This window comes from Geotrypetes seraphini, chromosome 14, assembly GCF_902459505.1.
Source record: "Geotrypetes seraphini chromosome 14, aGeoSer1.1, whole genome shotgun sequence".
NCBI classification, from domain to species: Eukaryota; Metazoa; Chordata; class Amphibia; order Gymnophiona; family Dermophiidae; genus Geotrypetes; species Geotrypetes seraphini.
The window spans coordinates 43,504,201-43,524,079 of NC_047097.1; the positions used below are offsets into that span (position 1 = coordinate 43,504,201).

At 47.0% G+C, this 19,879-nt stretch overlaps 1 long non-coding RNA gene across 1 annotated transcript in view; it reads right to left on the reverse strand.

Annotated features, from left to right (window-relative positions):
* Window positions 1-19,879, reverse strand: part of LOC117348648 — a 48,695-nt gene that overhangs the window by 20,815 nt on the left and 8,001 nt on the right. The window lies entirely within an intron of this gene.

Sequence of the window (19,879 nt, forward strand, 5' to 3'; positions counted from 1 at the left end):
AATATTGCCCTTGCTTTGACTGGTAAGCAATGAAGTTTCTGCAACAAAGGGGTCACCCTATCAAATATTACCCTTAATCAATGGGGCAGAGATATGACTAAAAATTAAACAAACATTAAGATGATTTTGGAACTGTGTCCAACCCAGTATAAATAGGAGGGGTATGCTATAAATAACTGCTTGCTCTTGGGAAAAGCAACTCAACATGATTTATTTCTAGAGCCATATAGCACAGTTACTTACCGTAACAGGTGTTATCCAGGGACAGCAGGCATATATTCTCACATGTGGGTGACGTCATTTATGGAGCCCCAGCGCGGACAGCTTTTCAAGCAAACTTGATTGAAGTTTAAAGTTTGCTACACTGCACCACGCATGTGCATGCCTTCTTGCCCACTAGAGGGCGCATCCCCACCTCGTGGTCCTCAGTTCCATAACCAGCAAAGAAGCCATCCCCAGGGAGGAGGGCGGGTTGTGAGAATATATGCCTGCTGTCCCTGGATAACACCTGTTACGGTAAGTAACTGTGCTTTATCCCAGGACATGCAGGCATGATATTCTCACATGTGGGTGACCTCCAAGCCAACCAAAAAAGGGCAGGTGGGAGGATGACAATTTAGGAAAACAGGTTACGTAACACCGACTGGCCAAACCGGCCGTCGCTTCTGGACAAAGTGTCCAGACAGTAGTGGGAGGTGAACGTATGAACCGAAGACCAAGTGGCAGCTTTACATATGTCCTCCACAGGAGTAGACCGGAGGAAAGCAACAGAAGCTGCCATAGCCCTGACCTTATGCCCCGTGACTCGACCATGGAGCGTGAGACCAGCCTGAGCGTAGCAAAAAGAAATACAAGCAGCCAACCAGTTGGACAAGGTGCGCTTGGAAACAGGATGTCCCAACCGATTAGGATCAAAGGACAAAAACAATTGAGGAACCTTCCGATGAGACTTGGTACGTTGGAGATAAAAGGCCAACGCCCTCTTACAGTCAAGCGTGTGAAGCGCCGCCTCACCAGGATGAGAGTGGGAAGATCACCGGAAGAACAATGGACTGATTGAGGTGGAAATCAGACACAACCTTAGGCAAAAATTTAGGATGGGTGCGAAGAACCACCTTGTCATGATGAAACACAGTAAAATGAAACACAGCAACCAAAGCCTGCAGCTCACTAATCCGACGAGCGGACGTGAGCGCAAGCAAAAAGACCACCTTCCAAGTGAGAAACTTAAGATGAGATTTGTCGATAGGCTCAAAAGGAGGCCTCATCAGTTGAGCTAAGACCACATTAAGATCCCAAACTACAGGAGGAGGTTTCAGAGGAGGGTGAACATTCACGAGACCCCTCATGAAACGAGTTACCAGAGGATGAAGAGAAAGAGACCGACCCTCGAGATGCCGATGGAACGCCGCAATGGCCCGAATGGAAGTCGTCTTCAGCCCAGACTTAGACAGATGCAACAAATATTCCAGCACCGAAGACAATGGAACTGAACTCGGGTCCAGATGGTTCGAGGAACACCAGGATGAAAATCTGGTCCACTTCTGGGAATAACAAAGCCTAGTCGAGACCTTGTGCGAGGCTTCCAAAATCTCCCTCACCGACTGAGAAACAGGAACCGAAGTCAAGGGGAAAGGAACCAAGCGGTCAGATGTAAAGACTGAAGATTGGGATGTAACAGCGAACCCCGACTCTGAGACAGCAGAGAGGGAAAAACAGGCAGAAGCAGAGGTTCCCTGACACTGAGTTGAAGGAGCAGGGAGAACCAGGGCTGTCTGGGCCAACGAGGCGCAATGAGATTCATAGTGGCTTTGGTCGATTTGAGATGTACCAACGTTCTCAAGATTAGAGGAAAAGGAGGGAACGCATAAAGGAACCTCCCCCCCCCCCAGTCGAGAAGGAAGGCATCGGCCTCGAGACGGTCCCGGGAGTACATCCGAGAACAATAGAGGGGCAGTTTGTGAGTCTCCGGGGAGGCAAACAGGTCCACCTGAGGAGTCCCTCAGCGGTCGAAGACCTCGCGCAGAACCCGGGAGTTCAGCGACCACTCGTGCGGCTGGAGAAGACGACTGAGTTTGTCTGCCAGACAGTTCCTCTCTCCCTGAATGTAAACCGCACGTAGGAAGATGTTCTGGGAGACCGCCCATTCCCAAAGGCGCAGGGCTTCCCGGCACAGGGACCAAGAGCCCGTTCCGCCCTGTTTGTTCACATAATACATTGCCACCTGGTTGTCCGTCCGCACGAGGACTACCTGATCGTGTAGCAAGTGGCAGAACGCTCGAGCCGCCAGAAAAATGGCCCGAAGCTCCAACACATTGATGTGACAAAGACGGTCCTCTGCCGACCATAGACCCTGAGTCCGCAGACCGTCGAGATGAGCCCCCCACGCGTCCGTGGTCAGGACCTTGCGATGCGGAGGAACGAGAAAGAGCAAATCCCCGGAAAGATTGGAAGAGTTGGTCCACCAACGGAGCAAGCGTCTCAAAGAAGGAGTCACCGTTATCGGATAAGAGACTGGGTCGCGATACTGACGCCACTGCGAGGCCAAGGTCCACTGAGGAAGCCTCAGATGCAAGCGGGCGAACGGAGTAACGTGGACCGTCGATGCCATGTGGCCCAGAAGAACCATCATGCGCTGAGCCGATACTACGGGCATCAGCGAAACCTGGCGACTCAATCGAAGCAGGGCCTCCAACCGAGGGGGTGGGAGGAACGAACGAAGGCGAACCGTGTCCAGCACGGCTCCGATAAACTGAAGGGATTGAGTCGGGCACAATTGAGACTTGGGAAAGTTCACTTCGAACCCCAGACGTTGAAGGAAGATGATAGTCTGTTGGGTCGCTGAGATAACCCCCTCCCTGGTCGATGCCTTGATCAGCCAATCGTCCAGGTAGGGAAAGACCTGTAGCCCCCGAGATCTCAGGGCTGCAGCGACTACCACCATACACTTCGTGAAGACTCGAGGGGACGAAGCCAGTCCGAAGGGGAGGACCCGATATTGAAGGTGGGACTCCCCCACCTGAAACCGTAAGAACTTGCGGAAGGCGGGATGCACCGGAACATGAGTATATGCTTCCTTCAAGTCCAGGGAGCACATCCAGTCCCCTTCCTCCAAAAGAGGGTACAAAACCGGAAGCGACAACATACGGAACTTCTCCCGGACCAGGAACTTGTTGAGCTTCCGGAGGTCCAAAATGGGCCATAAGTCCCCGGTCTTCTTTGGGACCAAAAAGTAACGGGAGTAAAACCCCCGCCCCCGCTGGTCGGGGGGTACCGGCTCCACCGCCCGAAGGCTCAACAAGGCCCTGGCTTCCGCGAGGAGTAAAGGAAGCTGGGCTTGATTGCACGGAGAAGCCCCCGGCGGATGTTCCGGCGGTGTGGCTAAGAAATTGAGCGAGTAGCCCTCGGAGACGATCCGGAGCACCCAAGCATCTGAGGTGATCCCGGTCCAGGCCGCATGAAAAGCCCGCAGCCGACCCCCGATGGGAAGGGGGTCCGGCGAGAGTGCGGAGGGGGCCCGCCCCCATCCGCACATCACGTCAAAAAGACGGCGCCGGCTTGGACGCCCCCTGCGCCTGAGGTTTTGGTTGGCCCGCTCTACCCTGTTGCGGGGGGCGCCGGGGCGGAGGCCTAGAGAATGCCGGCGTGGACTTCTGCGGGTATCGCCGCGGGGGAGGTCTGAATGGCTTCTGCGGCGGGGCCCGAGGTTTAGGACGGACCAAGGAGGCGATGGAGCGCTCATGTTCCGACAGTCGTTTGGTCGCCGCCTCCAGGGACTCGTCGAATAATTCCGATCCAACACACGGTAGATTGGCCAGACGCTCCTGCAAGTTCGGGTCCATATCAACCGTACAGAGCCATGCCAGCTGGCGCATCGCCACTGCAAAGGCGGAGACCCTAGAGGCCAGTTCAAATGCGTCGTAAACTGCGTGGAACAAGTACAGAAGCAATTGGGACAAGGTGGCCATGAAAGTAGCAAAACCCTCCTTATGGGAATCTGGCATGACCCCATAATAGCGGGGCAAGTCTTTCACCATGTGTCGAAGATAGGAGGAAAAAGTAAAGGCATAATTGAGGACTCTAGAAGCCATCAATGAATTGGAATAGAGGCGGCGACCAAACATGTCCAGGGTCCGCCCTTCCCGTCCGGGAGGGACGGCTGCCGAGACCTTGGAGGGCTGTGATTTCTTCAGCGCCGACTCGACGAGCAGCGACTGGTGAGACAGTTGTCCGGTACTTGGACTCCATCTTAGACAGCACCGCTGTGACTGTAAGAGGGGAGTCCAAATTTCTCAGGAAGGTCTGGTGTAGGACCTTATTGAGAGGCAGACGAGGAGTTTCTCTCGGGGGAGAGGGCAAGTCCTGCTCCTCCAAAAACTCCTTCGTATACTGAGACCCTGCGAGTAAGTCCAGGTCCAAAGCACATCCCATATCCTGCACGAATTTTGAAAAGGAAGAGGGCTTGGAAGGCGGGGAAGGAGTTCGCGAAACCCGTGCCGCCAAGAAAGAGGGGGAGGCCTCGCGGGAATAACGAGGCTCCCTACCAGACCCCGATCCCCAGGAGGCCACACCCAGCGACCTGGAGGGGGTCGGGGATCGCCTATGCCCCGAGGAGCCCTTGGGGGAAGTCCCCGGGGTACGAGGCACGCCCCCTCCGTCTCGGCGAGGAGTCTCTCGAACCCCTTCCCTCGGAGGACCGAAAAGCCTCGGATTGTTGAGGCGGAGCTCCGAGACACGCAATGTCTCACCCCCGGTCGGCAAGGAGCGACCGCGTCTCCGAGGAGAACCCCGAGAACGCTTGAGCTTCCTCGGCCGGCGCCTCGCCCGAGGCCAACCCGAGGGCGAGGAGCCCCGGGAGGACCTCGATGAAGATGAAGAGGAAGAGATCCTCCTAACCCGACGCACCTTGTCCCGAGGCCGCACGTCAGGTTGGTCGACCGAGGCCGAGGTCGAGGGTAAGGTCGGGGTCGAGGCCGGGAGGACCCCGGGGGCCGAAGCCGAGGGCACCGAGACTGAGGCCGCCGACGCCGGGGCAGCCGAGGTCGACGTAGCCGAGGCCGAAGCCTGCTGCAGGTGCGAGAGGGCCCCAGACAGCTCCGAGGCAATCAGCGCTCGGAGCAGGTCCTGGAAGACCGGAACCCCCATCATGGCGGGTAGGTCCGGGGCCGTCGGTTGCTCCCTGGAGGGCGACCTCGGTCTCGAGTATTCCCTCGGGGTACCCGACTTCGGCACTCGGGGCAGGGCCGAGGACGACCCACCTGCCGTCGAGGAGCCCGAGGATGGCTTCTTCGCAGATCCTGGAGTCGAGGAGGGAAGCGAAGACTTACCCTGGGCAGGCTTCGTCGAGGTTGCAGGCTTGGCCGAAGTCGAAGGGATCCGAGGCCGAGGCCGACGTCGATGCCTTCCCCGCCGCGGGGTCCACAGTGAAGAGCTCCGCCATTTGGGCACGGCGACGGCGGAGCGCTCTAGACTGAAAAGTCAAGCACCTATCACAAGTGTCCGTAGGGTGCTCAGGACCAAGGCAAATCAAGCACCACCAGTGTGGATCGGTAATCGAGAGCAACCGATCACACCGGGAACACTTTTTAAAACCCGTCAAGGGACGGGACATGAAATCAAAAAAAGGCCGGGAAAGAAAGAGGTCCCACGGCCGCGGCTACCGGGAGCCCCCGGAGCCGAACGAAAGAAAATTTATTTATTTTTTTTTTTTTACGAAAAACAACCGACAACTAATAAAAACAACAAAACAAGCACAGCGACCGAACGAATACACTCCGCCGCGGTGTCAGAAGGCAAATTGCTAAGAGCACGATTTCCACAGGGCTTCTGGCACCGCGGAAAAAACTGAACTGAGGATCACGAGGTGGGGATGCGCCCTCTAGTGGGCAAGAAGGCATGCACATGCGTGGTGCAGTGTAGCAAACTTGAAACTTCAATCAAGTTTGCTTGAAAAGCTGTCCGTGCTGGGGCTCCGTAGATGACGTCACCCACATGTGAGAATATCATGCCTGCTTGTCCTGGGATAATAATGTGTACCAGTTGAAGCCCCACAGAGACTGACGACACCTTACAGACTAGCAAATTTATTGAGACATAAGTTTTTGAGGACAAGAATCTACTTTGTCAGATACATTTGATGAAATGGACTTTTGTCCTCGAAAAGTTATAGCTCAATAAATCTGTTAGTCTAAGAGGTGCAATCAGCCTCCATATTATAAAATATTTTGCTTCAGTAAGCATTGGATCTGATGGAGCAAGAACAAGCGATCAAAGGACCCGGTTTGGATCTCAACTGAAGCAAAGAGGGCAATAAATGACAAAAAAGTATCCTTCCGGAGATGGAAGAATGACCCAACGGAGGAAAATCACCAGGCGCACAGGAAATGCCAAAAGGAATGCCACCGGGAGGTTAGAAAAGCAAAAGGGAACTACGAAGAGGGGCTGGCCAGGGAGGCGAAGAACTTCAAGGCATTCTTCAGTTACGTAAAGGGGAAGCGACCAGCGAGAGAGGAGGTGGGGCCGTTGGACGATGGGGATAGGAAGGGAGTGATTAAGGAGGATAAAGAGGTAGCTGAGAGGTTGAACACGTTCTTCTCGTCAGTTTTCATGAGAGAAGACACATCTAACATACTGGATTCAGAGGAGCTCATAAGTGGGGAACAGGCTGAAAAATTGGAACACATAGAGGTAAGTAAGGAGGATGTCCTCAAACAGATAGACAGGTTAAAATGCGGCAAATCGCCGGGCCCAGACGGGATCCACCCAAGGGTTCTGAAGGAACTAAGACAAGAAATAGCGGGCACAATCCAGCATGTTTGCAACCTATCCTTGAAAACTGGAGAGGTACCAGAGGACTGGAAACTGGCGAATGTCACACCTATCTTCAAGAAGGGATCGAGGGGTGACCCCGGGAACTACAGGCCGGTGAGCCTGACTTCAATTATAGGGAAGATGGTGGAAGCTATGATCAAGGATGGTATTTGCGAGCACATCGAGAGAAATGGCCTACTGAGAACAAGCCAGCACGGATTCTGTAAGGGAAGGTCGTGCTTAACGAACCTTTTGTACTTCTTTGAGGGAATAAGCAGTCGGGTGGACAATGGGGAACCCATAGACATCATTTACCTCGATTTTCAAAAGGCTTTCGACAAGGTGCCACATGAAAGGCTGCTTAGGAAGCTGTGGAACCACGGGGTGGGAGGGGATGTGCACAGATGGATCAAGCACTGGTTGTCGGGTAGACTGCAGAGGGTCGGAGTAAAGGGACAATATTCTGACTGGCGGGGAGTCACGAGCGGTGTGACACAGGGATCGGTGCTGGGGCCGTTACTCTTCAATGACCTGGAAAAGGAGGCAAAGTGCGAGGTTATAAAATTTGCAGACGATACCAAACTGTGCGGCAGAGTTAGATCCAGGGAGGAGTGTGAGGACCTGCAAAGGGACCTGGACAAGCTGGAAGACTGGGCAAACAAATGGCAAATGCGCTTTAACGTGGAAAAATGCAAGGTCATGCATATAGGGAAAAGGAACCCGTTGTTTAACTACAAATTGGGGGGGGCACTGCTGGGAGACAGCAGTCTAGAGAGAGACTTGGGTGTGCTGGTAGATGCATCACTGAAGCCAACAGGATGCTGGGCATCATAAAGAGGGGCATAACAACCAGGACGCGGGAAGTCATCATGCCATTGTATCGAGCGATGGTGCGTCCACATCTGGAATACTGCGTTCAATATTGGTCGCCGTACCTCAAGAAGGACATGGCAGTACTTGAGAGAGTCCAAAGGAGAGCAACGAAACTGGTAAGAGGGCTGGAACACTGCCCATACGCCGAGAGGTTGGATAGGCTGGGGCTCTTCTCTCTGGAAAAAAGGAGGCTCAGGGGAGATATGATAGAGACCTTCAAGATCATGAGGGGCATAGAGAGGGTGGATAGGGACAGATTCTTCAGGCTGAAGGGGACAACAGGTACGAGGGGGCATTCGGAGAAACTGAAGGGAGATTGGTTCAAAACAAATGCAAGGAAGTTTTTTTTCACCCAAAGGGTCGTGGACACCTGGAATGCGCTACTGGAGGAAGTGATCAGGCAGAGTACGGTACAGGGATTCAAACAGGGATTGGACGGATTCCTGAGGGATAAAGGGATCGTGGGATACTGAGAGAGGTGCTGGGATGTAACACAGGTATAGAAAGCAAACCAGGTAATAAGTATAGAAACCCAACCAGGTCGTGCATGTGCAAGACCAGAGGGTTAGGACTTCGATGGGAAGATAGGACTCAATGGGAAACCAAGGTGGCAAGGGGGCCCCTTCTGGTGATTCAGACAGGTCGTGACCTGTTTGGGCCGCCGCGGGAGCGGACTGCTGGGCAGGATGGACCTATGGTCTGACCCGGCGGAGGCACTGCTTATGTTCTTATGTTCTTATGTACTGATAACTACTTCAATAAAAACAAGTCTATAGGACCACCAACCCAGTGTGTGAAATGATTTCTTTTCTCTACCCCTAATTCCTCTTGGTCATAGGTCCAATTCAGCATCTCCATGACTTTTAAGAGGGACTCATGCCCCAAGTCACCCTCTTTTCCTATACCAGAAATAAAACTTGCACTGCTAGTAGCTCTGAGCACTGATAATTGTAAACAAAATCTCCTTTTTCTCATTAGAATGCTGCTACTAAAGAAGCTGAAAGGCTTTTTTTTTATTGTTCAGTCACCCATTAAGGACAAAACTAGAAGTCATTTTTAGGAATGATGGCTGGCTCGTAGCCCATGTCTGCCTATCTCTGTAATGAGAAACAAATCAATGTACTGCTTTAAGCAAACCAGAAGCAATCTGAAGATAGAAAGTAAGCATCCATGTTCATGTTTGAGTGAATAATATAGAGCCCCTTTTCTCAAGCTACGCTAGAGGTTTCTCGCATGAGCCTGTGTGGTTAATGCTCCTACACTCATAGAATTCCTATGATTATTGGAGCACTTACCTTGCTGGCCGGCGCTATAAACCTCTAGCATAGCTTGATAAAAGGGGGAGATTGTAAAGTGTGTGTGTGCCTTTCAGTTGACCACTGACCCATGGCTGTATGCACAGTGAGAAATCCTCCCTGTGATGTACAGGGATGGTTTGCCATTGCCTTCTCCTGTGCAGTATGTGGTCCACTATGTTGCTGCTGCCCAAACTTATAAAAGTAGTTGCCGACAATAGCACCGGTTAGAGAATCCAGGCCTGAGTGCACTGAGTGCAGTGAATAGGAACCAGTGCTAAATATCTGGATAGGGTGATCAGATGTTAAGAATATCTGAATAAACTTACAGGGCCAGACCAATGGCCCAGTAGTCTGTCTCTACAGTGGCCAATCCAGGTCACTACCACCTGATAATAGCCGAAATAGCAACAACATTCTATGTTATGTTATATATGTTTTATATGTTATACTGTGTATGATATGTTATATGTTATGTTCTTCTATTCTGCCTTTACCAATACAATTCAAGGACAGATTACAAAACAAGAGACCTAACTAACTTGTTCAGGAATTATTATAAAAAAACAATTTTAAACCCGCATAGATCTCATGTATTAGCTCATGAGTAGATCATCATTTTGAAACAGAAAGGATTTTAAAATCTTTCTTTCTTTTATTTTTATTGATTTTCAAGTTTAGAATTCTTTACAGAATAAAGAAAATGAAGATAGTAATAGAAATATTCCACAAAAGTTAATGTCTAAAAAATTAAGGGCTCCTTTTACAAAGCCATGCTAGCAGGTTTAACACGTGACTTTTAATCACGCGCTAACTTCCACGCTGTCCAAAAAACTACCGCCTGCTCAAGAGGACGCGGTAGCGGCTAGCGGTTTAGCGTCCGCTATTACATGCGTTAAATCGCTAGTGCGCCTTTGTAAAAGGAGCCCTAAATCTACAGAAACTCCAACAAGCTCACATTAAGGGAGAAATTCACCTTTTTCCTAAAGATATATTTCAAGTAAACAAAAATCTGTAAATTCATACATAAAGGAAAAATTATAAGGAAATAAATAAATCAAACAATAGTCAAATTAGACCAACTCATAGACTAATTCTTCTAGTAGTATACAATTATTTAAACTCCAAACTAAAAATCTGAAGTCACTTCTTAATGGTGGTTTTGTGTAATTTCAAAAATTGTTCAAGTTGTAAAGGGTCCCAGAAAATATAGTCCTTCTCTTTATATTTCAAGAAGTTTACCTACAACTGTGGAAAGAGGGATTGACTTCTTGCCGTTGCTTGGCTCAGCGTTTCCATCTCTACTCTGGAAGGTGGCGATTTCAGGGAGCCAATTACCATCAGGCACCTGAGGAGGCAGTTGGCCCACGTCATCGGGGTCCTTCACTTTTCAGTGAAAGAGACGCCGCAACTGCAACGCGGCCGCAGGGTGTGGCCAAAGGAGTGTGGCCAAAGGGGCACGCCCCTTGGAGTCACTAAGTTAGTAGATTTTTTTTTTCTCTTTTCTTTTCTCCTTCTTAAATATTGACTAATAGTTTACCAACTTTCTTTATTTAAATGGGGAAAAGAAAGGTGAAATCTAAAAGTACTACATCGACTCCGGTATTAGCCGGTCCCATGGATCGCCATTTAATACCTATGACTGAATTAAGTAATGCTGATTCATTATCAGCCCCTTGACTAGAACTCACTCCCTTGACTAGAACTCCTCTCCCTCCAGTAATTTCAAGGGATTTGAGACCAGAATCGAATCCCAATAGGTCTCCTGTTGAATCTTTGGGAGTACAGACATCTTCCCTGATGGTCTATAAGGAGATGCCTAAGGCACTATCCTTTCAGGAGACTGCCTTATCTTCCCAAGATTCACAAGAGACCCCAGACGATATATCCTTAAAAGATCTTTGGAATATAAATTTAAGAGTTGAGGGATTGTTAAAATCTGTAGCCACTCAGAATGTAGTATTTTCTCAAAGTGTCGTTCAAAAGTTGGAAGGCATTGATTCCAATTTTAAAACATTGGATAAACGTCTTTCAACAACTGAATCTCAGGTTTCTACTATGCATGCGGTTTCAGTATCAGCGGTAAAGGATTCCCATATTATGTACTCAAGGATTGAAATGATGGAAAATAAGTTGTGTTTGGTCAATTTTCTCAAGAATTATGACAGATGAAAAAAATTAACCACAAAATATACAGATCCACAAAAAGGTTAATTTAAATTGAGAGAAAAAGCTTCTTATTGAATAATATCAAATGAAGGAAAAGATCTCAGAATTGCCACTCCAAGGATCATAATGTTATCATCCCTATAAGGAATTGTGGCGTGGGTATCTTTCATTAATCAAAAAACCTTCATATTATTATTCATATGACATAATTCGTCATTACTTCAAAATATAAAATTCCTTATGGTGACCTGATTTGTCAAAATTCAACTACTCAATAATTTAAATAGTTTTAAATTCGTAAAACTTTTTTTCTTTTTAGTTTTTTATATTTCTAAAATTATCTAAACAGTGCAAACAGTGCAAGTAGTATTATCCTTGTGCAAATTGCAATGAAAGTGTGCAAAAGAGCTGTGCAAAAAGGCAAAATAACTTATGATATAGCAGTCTTGAAGCCTTAAATAAGCACTTATCTTTTATATGTGAAAGTATTGTAGAGAAGCAAGGAATTACTTCCGCTCAAGACCCTTATAGTGTGTACTTAATCATTATTATATTCCTCAGAAAAAGAAAGTATTAACTGAATTAGGATCAGATCAATTAGAGCCTGTAGATTTTAAAATCTTTCTAAATTTAAAAAAAATACCCACATGAACACAAACTAAGCGGCAATAAATTCCACAGTTTTGCTGACTGATACTGAATAGATAAAGATGGCTGCCTAGTACGTGTAAATCTAACTCATGAATATTCCTTGACTTGCTATGAGAACTACTGATCCAGACAGTGGCACTATTAAGCTCACTGTCTGAATAGCTAACCAGATAATGTTACGATATCTGTTGCACTACCGCTACAATGGAGCACCAAGGGCCAATACTATAATAGCACTTAGATATATCTCAGAAAATGAAAAAGGAGAAACGGTGTCCTATTTAGTACACAGCAAAAAACAAACCAAGTGGGTCATGTGAATGTTCAGAATTATGGGCTCCTTTTGCTAAGGTGCGCTAGGGCTTTAATGCGCAGAATGGCACGCATTAGACCTTAATGCCAGCATTGAGCTGGCTTTAGTTCTAGAAGCATAGCACACGGTAATTTCTTGCGTGCGCTAAAAATGCTAGCGCACCTTAGTAAAGAGAGCCCTAAATGTCAACTTTAATCCACAGTTAAAAATAACAAAGTTCACGAGTGCAAACTCAATCATATAAACCTCTCGACATGGCCGTGTTTTGTCAGGAGAAGGGCAGTCCTTAATATCGAGATGAAATGTTATAAGAAATGCGTGTAGGTAAACAAATCCGACACTGGAAAATTTGGAAAGCGTGGGTCTCTCCCACTGTCTCATAAAGCCAAGAGCTCTTCCCTATGTAGCTAATAGTTTTTGTAATTTGATCTTTCAAATATGTACCCCCAATACTTGCCCATACAACACAATTCATGCAGAAACTTAGTTAATTTTAGGGGGAAAATAAACCAACAATTGCAAGTGTATCATACTTAAAATTGTCTTTCTTCTGAGAATGTAGGACTTTTACTTATACATGAGGATTTTGTTCTCCTCCTTCTGACTTGTCAATTATCAATAAAACAAATCTTAAGCTCTAACAAACTTAAAAATTACACAATGTGTTGCAATGCATACATTTTCCTAGAATTGCTAAATATTGTACAGCTTTTCTGTTAAGTGAATCTTGTGGAATATTAGCCTGTATACATTGCTTAAGCTCTCCAGCTTTTCCATTCATTATCTACTTATGCCAGCCATATAAACAAATAGGATGGGCGGGTGGACATTTCGAGGAAATGTTAAATTATAAAGAATAACACTGGATCTTTTTACTGATAAAGTATAGGGATCATGAACAGATCAGAGAAGGTTATCATGCTGCTGTACCGGGCCATGGTGCACCCTCACCTGGAGTACTGCGTCCAGCACTGGTCACCGTACATGAAGGACACGGTACTACTCGAAAGGGTCCAGAGACGAGTGACTAAAATGGTTAAGGGGCTGGAGGAGTTGCCGTACAGTGAGAGATTAGAGAAACTGGGCCTCTTCTCCCTTGAAAAGAGGAGACAGAGGGGACATGATCGAAACAGTCAAAATACTAAAGGGAATAGATTTAGCAGATAAAGACAGATTGTTCACCCTCTCCAAGGTAGGGAGAACAAGAGGGCACTCTCTAAAGTTGAAAGGGGATAGATTCCGTACAAACGTAAGGAAGCTCTTCTTCAACCAGAGAGTGGTAGAAAAATGGAACACTCTTCTGGAGTCTGTTATAGGGGAAAACACCCTCCAGGGATTCAAGACAAAGTTGGACAAGTTCCTACTAAACGTACGCAGGTGAGGCTAGACTCATTTAGGGTTCATAGACATAATCACAGAAGACAAAGGCGCGCGCCAACAACTGAGCGCAAGACGGAGGCACGCGCTGAAGAAAATTACTGTTTTTAGGGGCTCCAACGGGGGGTTTTGTTGGGGAGCCCCCCCACTTTACTTAATACAGATCGCGGTGGCGTTGTGGGGGGTAACCCCCCACATTTTACTGGAAACTTAACTTTTTCCCTAAAAACAGGGACAAAGTGAAGTTTTCAATAAAATGTGGGGGGTTACAACTCCCCAAACACCCCCACAATGCGGCGTGATCTGTATTAAGTAAAGTGGGGGGGTCCCCCCCACGCCCCCCGTCGGAGCACCTATAAACAGTAATTTTCTTCGGCGCACACCTCCGCGCTGCACTCAATTGTCTGCGCGCGCCTTTGTCCCAGCGCGCTTTTGACCTGACACCCTCATTTAGAGCACTGGTCTTTGACCTGGGGGCTGCCAGGTGAGCGGACTGCTGGGCACGATTGACCACTGGTCTGACCCAGCAGCGGCAATTCTTATGTTCTGAATTCAGTTAATTCCAACAGAACTGAACAAGGAGATAGAATGAATGATGTTAGTATAAACCAGTGGTTCCCAACCCTGTCCCTGTCAGGTTTTCAAGATATCCTTAATGAATATGTATGAGAGAGATTTGCATACCTGTCACTTCCATTTTATGCAAATCTCTCTCATGCATATTCATTAGGGATATCTTGAAAACCCAACTGGCTGGGGGTTCCCCAGGACAGGGTTGAGAACCACTGGACTATAATCCAAGCTCTGTGTCAGGTTACTGATTCAAATGTGAATAGTCAAAGAAATTTTGAAAAGACGCTGCGGCCATTTTTCGAGTGACCCATAGAAGTAACATCTCTATCTTTGCTAAAGAGGTCAGTACCTCTTATTATTGGAAAACTGCACCTGAGCACAGCGGGAACTAGACTACTGGCAGCCAATGTGAGGAAGAAGATCGAGAGGGCTTTAAACTGAGGAGAGGGGGAAAGCCGACAGCCGATCTGATGTTGACGCTTCGGACAACAGTATCCAGAACAGATGCTGAACGGGCTGACTGCAAGGAGGAAGTAGAGAGACCGGTGGATCTTACGATCAGACAGCGAGGGAAACACCAGGTAAGGGGAGCTTGCTGGGAGGAGACTAAGGGGCATGGAGACACAAGGGGACTGGGTGGCACGAGGGCAAAAGCTGAGGGCAATATAGAGGTGCCACAAGGCGAGGGGGATCAAACAGAGGCTCAAGGGATGATAGCCCAGGAGGGGGCCGGTAGGGCTAGAAAACCCAGAGGAAAAGCGGGGAAGTGGGGTGGCGGGGATGTGGAGAAGCTGAAAGCTAAGAGGGTAAAGGCTGAGGGCAAAGCAGAAACACAGGGAACGGAAAAAATGCCCGAAATCCAAGAGCAAGTGGCCCAGGTAAATGCAAAGGTGGAAGAAAAACGACGGAACCTGAGGTGCTTATACGCAAACGCAAGAAGCCTCATGGCCAAGATGGGTGAACTAGAAGTCGTGGCCAAGGGGGAGGACCTGGATATAATTGGAATTGTAGAAACCTGGTGGACAGAGGAAAATCAATAGGATGTGGTGCTGCCGGGGTACAAGCTTTACAGGAGGGACAGGACCCACAAGAAGGGAGGAGGCATAGCACTATATATAAAGGACTCTATCCACTCGGTCGGGATGGACATGGCAACAAAGGCAGAGGGGCTGGAATCACTATGGATCAAATTACCCGGAAACAAGGGTGCGGGCATAAAACTGGGGCTGTACTATCGACCACCTGGTGCGCCAGAAGGAGTCGGACACGACTTGGAAGCAGAACTGAGACAGGAATGCAGGACTGGAAGTGTAACAGTGATGGGGGACTTCAACTACCCGGGAATAGACTGGAGTACAGGTCACTCCAACTGCACTAGGGAGACAGGATTTGTAGAAACTGTGAAGGACTGCTTCATGGAGCAACTAGTCAAAGAACCGACGCGAGGGGGTACTACTCTTGACCTCATCCTAAACGGATTAGGGGGGCCTGCTAGAGGGATAGAAGTGGGAGGACCACTAGACAATAGTGATCACAACACGATCAGATTCACATTAGAAAGAGAGACACCCATAGTAAGGAGGACCGCAACAACTGCGCTGAATTTCAAGAAAGGGAACTATGTTGCTATGAGGGAAATGGTGGGGAGGAATCTCAGAAAAATCTTTAGGATGGAGACTGTGGGAAGCGCCTGGACCCTATTCAGGGACACCCTGCAGGAAGCACAGAGAATGTATGTCCCCAGTTTCAGGAAAGGCTGCAAGAACAATCGATCAAAGGACCCGGTATGGATGTCAAAAGAAGTAAAGAGGGCGACAAAGGACAAAAAGGTATCCTTCCGGAGATGGAAAAAGGACCCAATGGAGGAAAATCACCAGACGCACAGGAAATGCCAAAAGGAATGCCACCGAGAGGTTAGAAAAGCGAAGGGGGAATACGAAGAGGGGCTGGCCAGAGAGGCGAAAAACTTCAAGGCATTCTTCAGTTACGTTAAGGGAAAGCGACCAGCGAGAGAGGAGGTGGGGCCGTTGGACGATGGGGATAGGAAGGGAGTGATTAAGGAGGATAAAGAGGTAGCTGAGAGGTTGAACACGTTCTTCTCGTCGGTTTTCACGAGCGAAGACACATCTAATATACCGGACTCAGAGGAGCTCATGAGTGGGGAACAGGCTGAAAAATTGGATCACATAGAGGTAAGTAAGGAGGATGTCCTCAAACAGATAGACAGGCTAAAATGCGGCAAATCACCGGGCCCGGACGGGATCCACCCAAGGGTTCTGAAGGAACTAAGACAAGAAATAGCGGGCACAATCCAGCATGTTTGCAACCTATCCTTGAAAACTGGTGAGGTACCAGAGGACTGGAAATTGGCGAATGTCACACCTATCTTCAAGAAGGGATCGAGGGGTGACCCCAGGAACTACAGGCCGGTGAGCCTGACTTCAATTATAGGGAAGATGGTGGAAGCTATGATCAAGGACGGCATTTGCGAGCACATCGAGAAGAATGACCTATTGAGAACAAGCCAGCACGGATTCTGTAAGGGAAGGTCGTGCCTAACGAACCTTCTGTACTTCTTTGAGGGAATAAGCAGTCGGGTGGACAATGGGGAACCCATAGACATCATTTACCTCGATTTTCAAAAGGCTTTCGACAAGGTGCCACATGAAAGGCTGCTTAAGAAGCTGTGGAACCACGGGGTGGGTGGGGATGTGCACAGATGGATCAAGCACTGGTTGTCGGGCAGACTGCAGAGGGTCGGAGTTAAGGGTCAATATTCTGACTGGCGGGAAGTCACAAGCGGTGTACCACAGGGGTCGGTGCTGGGGCCGTTACTCTTTAACATATTTATCAATGACCTGGAAAAGGAGGCAAAGTGCGAGGTTATAAAATTTGCAGACGATACCAAACTGTGCGGCAGAGTTAGGACCAGGGAGGAGTGTGAGGACCTACAAAGAGACCTGGATAAGCTAGAAGACTGGGCAAACAAATGGCAAATGCGCTTTAACGTGGACAAATGCAAGGTCATGCATATAGGGAAAAAGAACCCATTGTTCAACTACAAATTGGGGGGGGTATTGTTGGGAGACAGCAGACTTGAGAGAGACTTGGGTGTGCTGGTGGATGCATCACTGAAGCCATCTGCACAGTGCGCAGCAGCCTCGAAAAAAGCCAACAGGATGCTTGGAATCATAAAGAAGGGCATAACAACCAGAACACGGGAAGTCATCTTGCCATTGTATCGAGCGATGGTGCGTCCACATCTGGAATACTGCGTTCAGTATTGGTCGCCGCACCTCAAGAAGGACATGGCGGTACTTGAGAGAGTCCAAAGGAGAGCAACGAAAATGGTAAAAGGGCTGGAACACTGCCCATACGCCGAGAGGTTGGATAGGCTGGGGCTCTTCTCTCTGGAAAAGAGGAGGCTCAGGGGAGATATGATAGAGACCTTCATGAGGGGCATAGAGAGGGTGGATAGGGACAGATTCTTCAGACTGAAGGGGACAACAGGTACGAGGGGGCATTCGGAGAAACTGAAGGGAGATAGGTTCAAAACAAACGCAAGGAAGTTTTTTTTCACCCAAAGGGTCGTGGACACTTGGAATGCGCTACCGGAGGAAGTGATCAGGCAGATTACGGTACAGGGATTCAAACAGGGATTGGACGGATTCCTGAAGGATAAAGGGATCATGGGATACTGAGGGAGGAGCTGGGATGTAACACAAGTATAGAAAGCTAACCAGGTAATGAGTATAGAAACCAAACCAGGTCGTGCATGTGCAAGACCGGAGGGTTAGGACTTCGATAGGAAGACAGGACTTAAATGAGAAACCAAGGTGGCAAGGGAGCCCCTTCTGGTGATACAGACAGGTCGTGACCTGTTTGGGCCGACGCGGGAGCGGACTGCTGGGCAGGATTGACCTGTGGTCTGACCCGGCAGAGGCACTGCTTATGTTCTTATGTTCTTATTAAGATAGCTTAATTATAAAAATTTGTATCTGTAAAGTTATTGATATTTGAGAGATACAGTTGAAAATCTTTCTGACAAAGATTTTTTGCTTTTTGTAGGAAACCCTCATGATTCAGCTGTTTCAGCGAAACAGGAATTCATGTCAGGGTGAAAATGTCTCCATTTGCTAACGCCTATTTGATCTGATTTGATTTAAAAGAAAAGATTAGTGTATTTAATCTAAAACTTTTTTATAACAGAAAATTAAAAAATTATCAACCTAATGAAGAAGTTGATAAATCCCTTTAAGAGACATCATTTTTTTTTTTTTAAATCTTTATTGATTTTCAAACTTTGATAGTGCAATACAAATGGTAAATCCGAAAAACTGCACAAAACACACTATTCACTATACAATTATTACATTAAACAATCATTGTCTCCTTTCTTCATCTTCATTCTTAATATAATACATATGATGTGATTACAAATTATAAATAAATAATTTAACTATTCAAAATACATTTCCCTCCCCCCACCCTCCCTGGATGTGTAAGGAAATCTAATGACAAAGAAAGAAACATGACCCTTATTATAATGCAATAAAATTAATCAATGGATCCATACATCATTAAAGGATTTACTAGTCCCCAAACGTTCCGCCATCATCCTTTCATACTTATATGTGGTACACACATTTACCCACCAAAAAGTGAAATTGATCCTATCATGATTTTTCCAATTCTGTGTAATTGAACAGCTATTCACGTCATAATCAGGAAAAGGTGACTTTTATACTTATCTAAAGTAGGCTTAATATGTAGTAATGTACCACAAATTACAGCTTCATAAGATAAGGGAATATCTGCTTCAAGAATGAGATTAATTTGTCCCCAAATTGACTTCCAGAAACCAAGTATCAATGGACAAAAATATAACAGATGATCCAAAGTCCTTATATTAATATGACAATGCCAGCATCTATTAGACTTAGAACTGTCTAGTTTTTGTAAACGAACTGGGGTCCAAAATATCCTATGTAATAAAAATAACCAAGTTTGTCTCATAGATGCTAACACTGTACATTTCAACCTCCAAGTCCAAATTCGTGGCCAACGAAATACAGAAATATACTGTTTTATTTCGATGCTCCAAATATCTCTTAAGACTAGTTTTTGGCTTCTTATTCAAAAATTCAGAAATTAATTTGTACCATTGGGCAGCCTGATGTCCTACTAAATCTGTCTGGTAGCAAAGGATCTGTAAGCTATAATAAGTTTTTAAGTTCTTCCATTCAGGGAACCCACTCTGAATAGCCTGCTTCAACTACAACCACCTATAATGTTGAGACTTTAAAATACCAAATGATTGTTGCAGCCGTGAAAAATCAAACAATTTCCCATTAGATATAACATCATCCAATGTCCGAATACCTGCCTGCATCCAATTCTTCCAGGCGATCCCAGCACCGCCTACTTGAATCTTGGAGTTCAACCATAAGGACTGCAAAGTAGATTTCATTATAGGAACATCTGTTAATTTATCAATAAATTTAATTGTTTTCCATGTATCCAATAAAATGACGTTGTCCTTAGCATATCTAGGTAGTCTGATACTTAATACATGAGATAGTCGCATAGGGGACATAATTTTCCATTCTAGATATAGCCAATCTGGAAGATGCTGCATGAGCTCAGGGAGGATCCAATACATACCTTGACGCATTATATAAGAGACAGCATTTTTGCTATTAAATCTTAAAGGCTATATCATAAAAGGTCATTTACCTATAAGAATGAGCTTCTGATTTGTACTAAGGGTATATTTATATAGAATGTGAATTTAGGAAATATCCCCCCATTTTACAAA